Below are 13810 nucleotides of genomic sequence, written 5' to 3' on the forward strand. Positions count from 1 at the left end.
AGTTGAGACTACTAGTGTTCCAACTTTATATAGACCACAGTTAGGGGCAACACTGTTCAGATAGAAATTTGAGATGTGACAACATTGTTGAGATAGAAATTTGAGATGTTGAAGGAAACTGAGAAGAAAGTAAGGAATTTCAAAGAAAAATAAAAAGAAAGTAGGGATTTTTTTTTGGAAACTTCAGTAAGAAGAAAATGAAAGATTTGATAGCCATTGTTGAACAAGTTCATGATGTTATCACTATTCATGTCTGTAATGTAACCTTTCTCTCTATGCTTGAACATGATCAATAACAACAATCAATGGAGTGTTCAGTTAAAAAACTGTACTTTACCTTTGTAAATTAAATGAACTCTGTATTTGAGTTCAAAGCTAAATTTGTGTTCGTGAAAAGAAGAAGTTGACTCGTTGCAAAGTCCAATCCATTGATCCTTGACCAAGCAAAAATTGCATGACTATTGTGAACTTGAATGACTTGAAAAGAAAAAATTGATTGAGATTATCTGCTCACGCTCTGTTCTAGAAAAGTGTGCTATACCTAAAAACATATTTTTGTTGCTTTGTAAATGTCTTGATCAAAAGATAAGTGACGAAAAAGGCATGTATTTGATGAACAAGTTGCTGAAATTATTATTGCACATGCAAAATTTGCATGGAAGAAAATGATGCAACATCTGTATGCATCTGATCAGTAGAAGCACATTCTGTGAACATTGAGATTGGTAGCTATATATAAAACAAATTCGTGCCTGCAACGTACCGCTGTTAGTGGCCAAGAAAATTCTATTGCCTTTTCTCCAATGTGTGATGACGTTGACTTGGACTTTGGATGGCATGGCTGATGCCGACTGTTGAATTTGTTGGTTTGTTTGGCGAGTCCGATAGGTCTGCTCACGGGTGTGGTCAGTATGCCAATAATTAATGGCATATATAAGTAGTAGTAGTAAAATGAATGAATTAATTATGCGATTAATTAATCCCACTCATCACAAATAATTAATCCCACTCATCACCGATCCGGTCCGTCCTGCTTCTGTCACCGATCACGAGCTCAACCTCCTTTGTGTCTTTGGACTTAGTCACAGACCGAGGTGGCTCCTGAGTCGGGATCACCTGCTCCTCCGCTGGGGTCTTCTTGGAGTTAGCGATGCAAACCTCCATTATGGCTGAGAGGTCCATTGCTTCGGCGATGGCGATTTCTTCTCGTTCGCAGTCGTAGGCGGTGGAGACATTGGCGCGCAGGGTGAGAACGCCTTGCTCTGTCGGGATCTTCAACACCATGTAGACATAATGGGGCACGTCCATGAACTTGGCGAGAGCTGGTCGTCCAAGGATGGCGTGGTAGGCGGTGTCGAAGTCTGCCACGAAGAAGTTCACGTACTCAGTACGGAAGTGGTCGATGGTGCCAAACTGGACTAGCAAGGTGATCTGCCCCAAAGGTTGGGACGCTCTGCCAGGTACAATACCCAAAATGGAGAATCAACAGGGACGAGATCGTCCTTTGTGAGGCCTAACTCAGTTAAGGCTCCGGCGAAGAGGATATTGAGGGCACTCCCACCGTCGATGAGAACCTTCTTGAACCGCACGTTACGGATGGTTGGATCCAGCACGAGTGAGAAACGCCCAGGGTATGGGATATCCGCCCACTGGTCGGCCCTACTGAATGTGATAGGATGCTCCGACCAGTCCAGATATTTGGGATCGGCGACAATGTCGTACTCCGAAATAAAGAGACGTGCAAACTCTTTGCTCGATGTTGACATATAATCAGGTCAATTGTTTTACTCCCTCCATTTGTTTCCATTCTCCATTTATTATCACTACCAGCTTATATAGTCCCCTATTACTGGTCATTTTAGGATGAATGTGACTGCTCAAAACATGTGGAGTTTGATTACAATCAATCTAGTTAAGATAGTCTAATGAATGATGTTCCTTTTCACATGTAATTTACATATCTTCCTGAAACATCATGCCACATATCTAGAGTAATAAGGTTTTGATTTGTACATGCAGGTCTTTCCGGAAATCCTGCAAGGAATGCCTATATAGCCATATGTGACTCGCACTACTGGAATCTCTCTTTTTTCTGTGTGTGCGAAAACACACAGAAAAATGCGAATACCGTCAGAAAAATATTTTTCTGACGGTGTACCCTCAGAAAAATACCCACAGAAATATAATGACAGAAAAATCCAATTTTTCTGTGGGTTCACCGTCAGAAACAATTTTTCTATGGGTCTCACACGCACAGAAAAATTATGTTCGCCCAGATTAAAACTAATTTTTCTGTGTGTTAATCCACACAGAAAAAAGAAATAAACGCACAGAAAAACACATGTTTTTTTCTGTCGGTCTAGGTGAACTCACAGAAAAATTCATTTCGCCCAGATTAAAAAAAATATTTCTGTGTAGCCAGCCTCACAGGAAAAAAGAGTTAAACACACAAAAAAAATTATTTTAAAACAGTAGCAACAACATATTAAAATATATATTTTCCATACAGTCATCTACATGTTCAACATGAATACTACAATAAATTCACAAATATGGATATCGAAAAAGAAACCAAACTATTTTTTCTTGTTCAACCAGTGAAAAGTTCACAAAGGAAGTGGAGGGCAAATTCACTGCACCATGGGATTAGGGTTCCCAGCAGCAAGAATATCAAGCAAAGAGTTATGGGGCTCCAGCTCGTCGTGCCACAGGGGTAGCTTATCGCCAGGATAAAAGTTCCTCTTCACGCCATCGGCATTTATCTGCAGTGCAACCAAATTGAGTTTATTTTGAACTAAAAAAAGGTTTAAGCCAAGAGAGCACAAGCATAGGAAATTGCAGTAAGAGATAAGTATAGGCAAAACACAAACACAGATTGCAGGTCGTCACTGCATTCTTGCAGACTGAACATAATTTTTTTACAAGGTAAACCTCAAGAAAATGAAAACTGAGAAAATAGATAGAATTCACTGAGTGGATGTGGTAAGCAAGTGAATGAATCAAGTAACAGAAGAGTAAACAACATGGAGTCTAGCAGCATTGAGATAAGGCTACTACAGTATTATAGACCTGACACATTACAGAGCACACAGAGTATTGCATCATACATTTTCCTCTTACAGATAGATAACAGCCTGTCACACGAAAAGTATAGCGTACCTTTTGCAAAACAAAACTATCATGCACAAAAGAAACCACAGTAGACCTATAAGTAGACCCACCACCACTGCACCAAAAATCGCCACATTATCATATACCAGCTATGTTTCTAACGAAGAAGTCCTGCAAGCTATCAGGAATAAGACAAACTGATCCAATGATAATATCATTACAACAGCACACTAGAACCAATTCTGTTATCCATACACATAGCAATTCCAAAAAATGAAACCTGAATAAAGAATAACAAGACTGAACTGATCTACATGACATACAATCAAAGAATGAATAAGCCACTTAATATATTACTGCTACACAAGAGATTTGATGAATAATTTCAAAGCACATGATATTAGATACGGTTCTGAAAAAAGTGCTCTGAAACAGTGAACCGAAATAAAAAGAAAAAATAATTCACCGACTATCCACAGCCACTAGAAATCGTGAGAAGAGAGGAAAGGTGGGTGGGTAGATACTGAAACTCATGAGATTTTGCTACATGTGCAAGGGAAAATGTGTGCAATGCAGGCATCAGACAGGGAGCGAGTAGAGACAAAACAGAAACCTCTCCCTCTCTCTTTCTTGCACCAACAGCAAACTGGAACCAATTCGTTCCAGTTAAAATGTTTCCAGCGTGCAATACAGAAAAAATTAGAAAAGTTCAGGTGGACTATGAACCTTTGTTCTAATTCATTTTGGTACAATCATTTTTTTGAAACTACAATCCATTTTATTAATTGACAGAAGAATGTACAGCACCACACAAGAAGTTAAATGATCAAAAGTTACGATTTTCAGTTACAGCTGATTGAGTTTCACTCCGAAAGCTATCAAAAGCATCATGCTAGATATAAGTGCCAAAACCAACATAAGACAATCCATGACACCCAACTAGTTCAGGTGATTGCTACATTTTGTAAAAGAATGTACAGAAGATTGATTTTGTAGTTCAACAAGAGTTTAACATCAAATTCCGACACCAGGTGCTTATTGAAACATCCTCAATTTTCCTTGAAGGGAAAATCCATAGAATGAATTTTTAATATGATAAAACCAAGAACTGATTCCATCATATTATCATATTTCAGTCGATGTCACAGTCATACATCGTAAGATTACAAGAATACAAGATATTACATCACTGGGGAACACACCTATTACAGAGTTAATCTAACGGAAGACTATCGAGTGAAGGCTCCTCCTTCACGGGCATCATCAGAGTTGGCGTAGTGCAGCATAGATTCCATCTCCGAACCAAACTTGAGCGTAGGCACGAGACCTCCTAATCCTTCTAAAGTCAGCATCTCTGAGAAGCAGGAAATCTGCACACCGCCAGATGTGTGCAGGCCATGGTCAGCACCGATGAGCTTTAGTGGAAAAGATAAACAAGGGATCTGGCGATCCTAATATTTGGCTGTGGTTTGCATCCTTAGCGCATGAGAAGTAAATAACATTAGTAATATAATAATAATATCCAATTTTTAACACATTCACCACCACACCATCCATATCCATCCACCAACCATCCATCCCAAACCATCTCCACACCACCACACCATATCTCATCTCACACACTCAGGTCGACAGGCCAACTCCCTCTCAGCCTTGTCTCAACGGCCCGCAGCCCCCAAGGCTCACGACCGGAAAATACCCAACCCTAGAGGGAGGAAAGAGGGACTCATCTCACTATCTAGTTTAAGCGAAACCCGAAAGGTCCATAGCCGACACGTCAGCATATGTATCGATTGATCAACCATACACTCTGCAGAGGTTTCTCATACCCACAAGATAGCCATCCTCGACGGTGCCCCGTCTAGGCAGATTCCGGCCGCTTGCTAGCCTAGAACGATGCCACCCTACCTCTCAGCCCTGGAACATCCCAAGTCTAGTCTGGGATAGCTGATACTGTGAGTCGTAGACAGAGCCGGGGCCCTCCGGATGTCAAGAGCCGGGTCCACAAGGCCTCCTGAAGTCTCGGAAGGGTGTGGGGGAAAACCGCGCGCCCCGTACCTCCATGCACACGTTCGCCTAGCAGTAGTGGCATCGCTCTACCAAGTAGTCCGACCGTCCCGCACCATATAGGGCGAGTGGGATGTAAAGGATTCCCGGTGAATCTGAGTACTAGTAAGTCCTTAGGGATTGACCAAGCCAGAATGTCTTCATCAGGGTTTCCATTTTACGTGCCACCACAGCACCTCTACCCCGGGCTCCACCTCTCCGAGGTTCACACCCAAGGCCACATCCAATTACCATGTACCCGCCATAGGTATTCCATATCCAAGTGCCTAGGTAGCACCACATGGCAAGACTCGCCCCCGGCTCGTCGTTGTTCTAGCTCGGTCGACACAACCCTCACTCTCTACGCACCCAAGACACACGCAGCACGCTCACACACCACCAAGTCCGGCACCCATAGCCAATCCATTCCCAGGGGGTTCACCACCAGCATCACATCCCCGATATAATGCGAAGTGGAGTTAATAATAAGTATAGTGGTGTAATATGCAAGCAAGCAGGCAAGTAAGCATATATAAGCGAGCGAATGCGTAAAGCAGGGTGACGTGGTAGAGTGGGTTGCATCAGGGTAATAATGGCTCAGGTAGTAGCATGCATCAAAGTACTAGCAAAGAAATAATTATAAAGCGCTAGCAGTTCTAGATATTATGCAATGTCTAATAGGATTCTCTAAAAGAGGGTGCTGCCATGACACCTGCGATGTAGAGGTGGTAGTGGTACAATTCTCCATTCGTTGGTGTTCCATTAGCGGGGTCACCTCCTCCTGCGTTGACTCCATTCCGCAGTCCTTGTCGTCGTCCACGTTCTCTTGGTCCGATCGTCAGCTACTCCGCGAAGCGACATGCAAGGGAAGAGAGCACTCAACACTCAAAAAGACGATGAGACGTAGGAAAATTCAATAACACCAGCGAGACAATAAGAGATACATGGCTTAGCCCTCTCGGTGGTTGTCCGATTTCCTCAGGCCAAAGAATCACGAGTGGTGGTATGCTGAGCACAAGCTTAAGTCATGGCCAAGCCAGTATGGCTTTATGATAAACGGTTTAAGCCAGAGCTTATCCAGAGCAAACACCACGGCTCACGATCTTTTGATCCGGTGTCATTGAATTGACGGGGATTGGAAGCCGGGCCCCAAGAAGGAAGAACGACGGGGTTCGGCTCTTATAGCCTTATCCCGCAAGTCACAATTGGACACGAGTAGCAAACAAGAACGATTAACACTATTGTGACTTGGCTCCAACGTACTTCGGCTCGCCCGCTATGGTAGAAAGCGGTAGCGCAAAGAGATTGGACATCAACGGTTCCCCTCGATCCACATGACACAATAACGTCGGGAGCCGAGAAGAGGGTCGCTCAACATGGCAAAAGATGCGGGGGTTAGCTAGGCACATCCATGTCATGTTCTCAGACTCATCTTCGGGAAAGATGGTTTTAGATGGTCGATCAGGTCGACACGCACGGGTCCAAGGTACGACATAGACCATAGCTTCGCTAACCCAAAGGGGATAGTCCGGTCTTTGATCCAATCATCATGGGCAAGACGGAATCGAATAGAGCGGCTAACGGTGCATCCAGAGCAAGAACCACAAGGGACAAGGTCTACTTCTTCCAACACTTGCGCCACAACGAACGACGGGGCATTGGAAGGAAGCAACAAACACCAAGTGCGCAAACCACTCGTAGGGTACCTGACTTAGGTGCACTGGCACTAAGACATCTTTCTAATTCATAGTGGTGCGGTTGTCACCGCGGGAATCAAAGAAATGCGATGGTCATACAAGGTACAAGCATACGGGGGTTTGAGCACGAAAGAACCAAAAGAGAAGAACACGAGATTCGCCTTCCTTTGATCCACTCGCCCTAGAAGCCGATGAGAATCAAAGGAATGGAATCAAGAGCGCAATAAACACCAAACAAGCAAGGGGCTCAATCCACATCTTACTGGATTGACGAGGATTGAGAACCAAAGAGAGAGAAGGATGTAATCTGTACTCTTTCGACCAACTTGTCATGGAACGAACGAAGGTTGGAGAGAAGAGATACAGTCCCACGTTCCAAACCAACTCATAGGGCATCACGATCGTGCAACTAAATGGCACAATGCTATTCCCTTGGTTTGGTTTGCAGCGGTGCGGTTGTCATCGCTTAGATCAGAATGAATGCTATGGTCAAGGTGGTGCAATCATATAAGGTGGCTAGGATAGACACGGTGAAAAGAGGTAGAGCCCGATGGTCATGGCGAGGCACCTCACGGCCATGAGCTTAACCTACACGAGTTGACATCCGTCTTCTACAATCATCATATCCCGACTCATCCACTAAGTTAGGCCACAAAGGGCTCATTGCGTGCAGGTGATATCCGCACCAATGTTCAGTCCACAATGGCCAAGTCCTAGGGCCGAATCGGATTACTATTAATTGTAGTACGTCGGAGACAACTAAAAGCGAGGGTGCGAGTTACGCTCGCCATTACGACCACGGTGGGGCGAACCCACTACCGAAATGGTTGAACGAGGTACGATCCCTCGACCGGCTTGAAGGCACGGTCCTTAGGCAAACAAACATAACATAAGAACAAGAATCCCGACAACCCAACATAAGAGCTAAGACATGACCACATGAATGGAGTAGCACATCTTCGTAGCAACGAGGGAACCTACATAAGGGCATGGCATATGTGGATTTAGATAGGCATAGATCGTGAATGACAGGTGGTCGGAGTGATCACCGAAGTGGTCGGAGAGCTTGCCGATGTGGTCGGTGAGATCGCCGACGTCGTCGGTGGGATCGCCGAAGTGGTCGGAGAGGTCGCCGAGGTGGTCGGAAAGGTTGCCGAGGTGGTCAGAGAGATTGCCGAGGTGGTCGGAAAGGTTGCCGACGTGGTCGGTGAGATTGCCGAAGTGGTCGGTGAGGTCGCGGAGGTGGTCGGAGTGGTCGCCAAAGTCCCCGACGCTGGCGCGGTCTCATCTTCGGCATGACGTCAGCATGGCGTCGTCAGAGCTAACCTATGGCTGACAGGTGGGCCCTCGGCACTGATCACTGACATGTGGGGTCGGTCAACAGTCAATGCTGACCGGTCAACGGTCATCCGGTTTGGGTCTCGACTGGGCCTTAGCGGGCCTGGACAGGGCCGGATTTGGGCCGGGTCGGCCCGGACACGTGTCGGCTGGTTAGGCGGTCCGCGTGGCGGCGCTGGGCTCCTACTAGGCTCGGGTCCATGAGCGTGGCTCACGGTGCACCGTCAGGCAGGGTCCAGTGGACCGAAGGCTTGGTTCATGGTGGTCCAGGTCCATTTCCTTCTCCCTCGGTCCATGGCTCACGTGAAACCGGTGCACCACGCTGCTGCTCCTCCTTTCCTCTTGCTCCTCTGTTTCCCGATGGAGTCCCCTGCCGGCGGTGAGCTGACGCCCCTAGGCGACTTGGTGGCTCGGAGACACAGACATAGGGTGCTAAGAGTTCGTGGGGGCAGTGGCGAGTACTCCGGTGGGCTAGAAGACGGCAGCTGGGGCTCCAGGTGGCCGGCGACAGCGACGTGGCGGATCACAGCGGCGGCCGCGGTGCGTCGCAGGGCAAGGCGAGGGCTTCCTCCCCATCCGGTGAGTCGGTAGGGTGCGCTGGGTCACGGTGAAGCTCGACGGCGCATCCTCGTGACACGAGGTGGCCGAAGATGGCCGGAACGGCTGCGGCAGGGCAGCGGCATGGAGTGTGCGGTGGTCTGGCGAGGCGGACGCAGACGATGGCTTCTGAGGCTCATTGACCAAAGGGGCGAGCACAGGATACGTTCAACGAAGAGGCGAGGCTGGCAGAAAGGGTCTCCGTGTCTCTACCGTCGAGGAGCGGGTGGAACGGTTCCGCCATGGCTGTACTCCGGCCACGGCGAACACACTCAGTGCACGTGTGGGACAGAGGCGTTCCCAAGCGCGTTGGGCTCGGTAAGGCGTCACTCAGGCTGTGTCCGTGCATGCGTGCGTGTGTGGGATGTGGTGGAACCGTGGGCTTGGCCTCACGTCTCCCCTTGCTGTGGGGAACGTGATAGCACGAGCATGGCGACTCCGTGCACTGCGGACATGGGAGGAGGCCGGGGAAGCTCACCAGAGGTGCTGGTGAGGTTAGGCTGGTGGTGCGGTGGCGATTCGGTGCCATGTCGAGTTGACGCAGTGCCGTGCCGAACAGCAATGGAGAAGAAGGCATGCTTCATCTTCGTCTTCGGTGGCCACGACGGCTTGGTGGCGTCGGGGCTCATGGCGCTAATCATGGGCTTAGTGGTGTGGCCTTCGTCGTCATGGCCGCCAGCGTCATGGACGCGTCCGTGCTTGGTGACGAGGTGGCTCCCTGAGGTGGCGATCGTAGTCGGCGCTATGGGCCACGGTTCCGGGAACGGCTGCCCGGGGAGCGTAGCATGCGCGGGCGACGTCGCGGGGCGTGCAGAGGGATGGCGGCGGCTTGGAGGAAGAAGAGGGGCGGCCGGTTGCGGCGTTTATATAGGGCGAGCGGCTAGGGCTCCAGGCACCGTGGACGGCGATCCTCGGCTTCCTTGCAGAGAAGGGGCACACGACGTGCATCATGCGGCGTGGAACGCGGGGCGATGTCGGGCGCCCACATGCGGTCTGGTGGCGGCGGCTGGGAGCGGCTGCTTGCTAGGGCATGGGCGCTGCGCTGCGGCTGCTGGGCTTTCGGCTGGGAGGCCGGCCGGACATGCTGCGCCGGTTGGGCCAAGAGAAGGGGTGAGGCCATGCAGTGGATAAAGAGGGAGGGGATGGCCTGGTTGGGCTGGTGCTTCGTCTTGGGCCGAAAGGCTTTTCTATATCTTTCTCCTATTTCTTGTCCTTTTCTATTTCTATTTCCAACCTATTTCCTTCCATGGTTCCTATATTGTATACATGTGTCGCCAACTTGTACACCTCCTAGTGGGGTCCACTAGAGGTCAACTAGGGGTAGCGGGGTCCATGTCAAGGGTTGGCAATTCACGAGCATTGAGTTGATAAAGATAGTTGGTTGATTATAGAATTTAGGTCAAGGGGCTCATGAGAGATTCCAGAAGGAGTCAAAAGGATTCGCTACGGACTTGTGCTCTCCAACTCAAAACCCTAAACCAAATAAGGAACTCTAGCAAGCTCCTACAAGCAACACTATATGTATGCAACAATTTATTTATAAATTGTTCTTTGTTTGACCTAGCATCTACATGCTTCACACATTGCAGGGAAAATTTTAAAAAGTTCGTATTTTTGGCTTCTCCAAAAACCCGGGTTGTTACACTTATCAATGAGGAAAGTAAAAGAATGTTTTAACAGTCTGTGCTGGAATGCTATGGAACATACCTTGTTCTGATAAGCTAGCAACCTAATCAAGTTGGCTGCAACCTCTTGGGTAAAAAACACACGGAAGGTATCAAAGGGTGAGCCGGCGTTAGAAATCATTGTTGAAAAAGATGATGATGTATAATATTCTGAGGTGTTGTATAATACTTAAGTTGGAGAGCAAAATATTCAGAAAGGCAGCTCATGGGAAAATGGCACAACAATGAACTCAAATGGAGTTGGAGCGGCTGCAAAGCCAGCAGATCAAGATAATTCATGGAGTAATCTACCGCAGAAGACTCCTGGGGTAATCTGGCTGCAACACCAGTGGGCAATTCAGATGCTACCAACTCAAAGATAGTGTCTGATAGCAACTACCAACTCAAGATAGAGCTATTCACTTAAATCATTTGGGTCATCTCATATTGGCACTTAAAATAGAGAAGACAAAACAGCATGAACATCAACTAAGAGCAAAAATGAAGTGCACAGAGTAATCTTACATGACAAGAGCAAAAGAACTCGAGAAATGGCTCAGATTTACCCATTATTAGCATGACAACTATAACTTAATTTCACCTGGAACTTAATTTAATTCTCTCTCTCTAATGGGAATCGAACTGGCCACAGAACTGGTTGCTTGTACTGGTACAAGCCATCCTAGTTAAGCAGCAAACAGAACAAAATATCCCAAGTACCAGCTCATAAGGTGCTAAAGTGCAGAAGTTCTCTAATGGAAACTTGATTCATCACAGCCACTCAAGAGTAGTACAAAACAAAAAAGTCACAAGGCATAGTTAGGGAAGGGGAGAGGAGCGTGGCATGAAACTGCAACATAGAAGGTGGTAATTAGATTACTATAAGTATGATGGCTGTAGTCACTAATAGAAGGTTCATTTGGAGGAACTTGCTTCCAGAATTCTACGAGCAACAAAGCAACAACGCTTATTCCAGATTAGGAAGTTTGGACAGTTGCTATGCCTATCTTATGCAATTAATTTCAGCATTTCCCTTTCACTCCACATACTACTATAATTAATAAAGCAATTTTAAAGAACAATTACCTCAATTACAAACGTAGATGATGGGACATCGACACAGTTCTAAATGTGACATTTTGACTTGTGATTTGTAAGAACATATGTAGTTTCAAATAAAAAAATATATATGCTGTATATTTTTTTAAGAAAAGTAGGACTGAAGAGAGCCTTGGACTCTTCAGAAGTCTTAAATGTTGCTACCTGCTGTTACCGAACTCAACCTCATGGAGCAGCATTCAACAAGCCTCCTCCAGCCACATAACCCTCCCACAACGTAAAGGTACTATACATAAGAAAATCTGCACCACACATGAAACATTTATTTAGCTGTTATACATAAGAAAATTTGTAGAAAGTAAAAAACAAGATGGCGATCCTAGGACAATTGGTTGAAAAGCAAGCTCCTAATTGAGATCTCTGATGTCGCCACTTTGCCAGATATAGACAAAAAAAGAAATTACAGTTGCAACTAAACAATCATGGATGTAGAATAGATAAATATCAGCAGAGATTTTTTTCCTTTTGCCCCTGTTATGATCTTGGCAAACCTCTCTTTGGTATGCTTTAACTCTGAATTAGTACAGATATGGGCAGAAACAAAAAAACAGCCATGACTATGTTACATTATGCTTTAACTCTGAAGATATGGGCAGAAACAAAAAAATAACCATGACTATGTTACATTACTGACAATTTGCTAGACTTAATTTGTTCAATTCTTCAAGGCTATATGATCCAAGAGTTAATTCCTCTGCCCAGCATCTACAGAGCACAGCACAGCAAATCGAAACAGAAGTGAGGCGAGGAGGGAGAGGGGGGCACTCACCGTGAGAGCGAGGATGCATGGCTTGGCGAGCCTGCCGAGCTTATCAAAGATGCTGAGCGGCCCATGGCAATACGGATGGAGAAGGCCACCTCGTCACCACGAGCGCCTGACGCCATGCTCGACCTCTCCGCCTGTACGGGAAGCCGATCTGAGGAGATGGGGCAAAGAGCGGGGGACACCTTGATGTCGCCTAGATCCACGGAGGCTCCCCAAGCAGGCCATGGCACCCTCGATGGGAGCACCACTCACTCCCCCCGCAGCCCGCATTGCCAGATCCACGATGGGCAGGGAGGTAGGGTTTGGAAGAGGCAAGTGGTACTCATGCATGGAAATCCAGGGGTAGGGAAGGGGAAGTGGAGGAGGAGGAGGAGGAGGGGCCGTGCCGGGGAAGAAGGTAGGGGAGGGAGGGAGAGGGAGGGGCAGCATCGGCCGCTGGATCTCGCCGGTGGGGAGCAGGATGGGAGGGGCCGCACCGGGGAAGAAGGTAGGGGAGGGGGGGAGAGGGAGGGGGGCGGCACTGGCCGCCGGATCTCACCGGTGGGGAGCGGGAGGGGAGGGGCCGCGCCAGGGAACGCCGACCGTGCTGGATCTCGGGAAGAAGGTAGGGGAGGGGGGAGATGGAGGGGGCGGCACCGGCCGCGCCGAGGAAGAAGGGGAGGGGCGGGATCCGGCGGAGGATGGGCGGGTGCGGGTGCGGGAGGAGGGGAGGGGAGGGGAGTGTGGGGGGCTGGGGAGGGTGCGGCGGGGAAGAAGGGGAGGGAGGGGAGCGTGCGTGCGTGAGGAGCCGAGCGGACGAGTCCGCGGTGGGTTAGGGTTAGGACTTTTTGGTTTTTTCTGTGCGTGTGTACGTTTTTTCTGTGCATTTTAAACTAACCGATAGAATAATAATATTTTTTCTGTGCGTGTATATATTTTTTCTGTGCGTTTTTAAAGAACCGACAGAATAAGTTGCATTTTTCTGTGAGTACTGATTTTTTCCGTGTGTGTATTGTCACGCACAGAAAAATCATATAATTTTTCTGTGGGTTTTCGTATTTTTCTGTCGGGATATTTTGAAACCGACAGAAAAATCGTAATTTTTCTGTGCGTACCGAAAAAAACGCACAGAAAAATTAAACACCCACAGAACAATTCGAGTTTCCAGTAGGGTCGTTACATCCCATGTAGTGACAAATTTGAAGTTGACCACTACTTACAGCTACCTCTAGCTAGGCATATCAGTCACCATGTCTTCGGTGCCTGGTCCAACCATCATCATCGTCATGACAGGTGAAGGAGAAATGCAAACAGGCATCATGACTAACAATGAAAAGGCAAAGGAAGGTGACATTTTCCTAAGTTGATGTGCAATTGGCTTCTGGTGTTGCCATATATATGTAGGTACCAGCTGCACACAAATTCTCATGTTCCACACTTGTTCAGAAGTTTGTTAATTAGGTGGGTTATCAACTTATCATAGTGTATAGAAG

The sequence above is a fragment of the Miscanthus floridulus genome, chromosome 10, assembly GCF_019320115.1.
Source record: "Miscanthus floridulus cultivar M001 chromosome 10, ASM1932011v1, whole genome shotgun sequence".
Lineage (NCBI taxonomy): Eukaryota > Viridiplantae > Streptophyta > Magnoliopsida > Poales > Poaceae > Miscanthus > Miscanthus floridulus.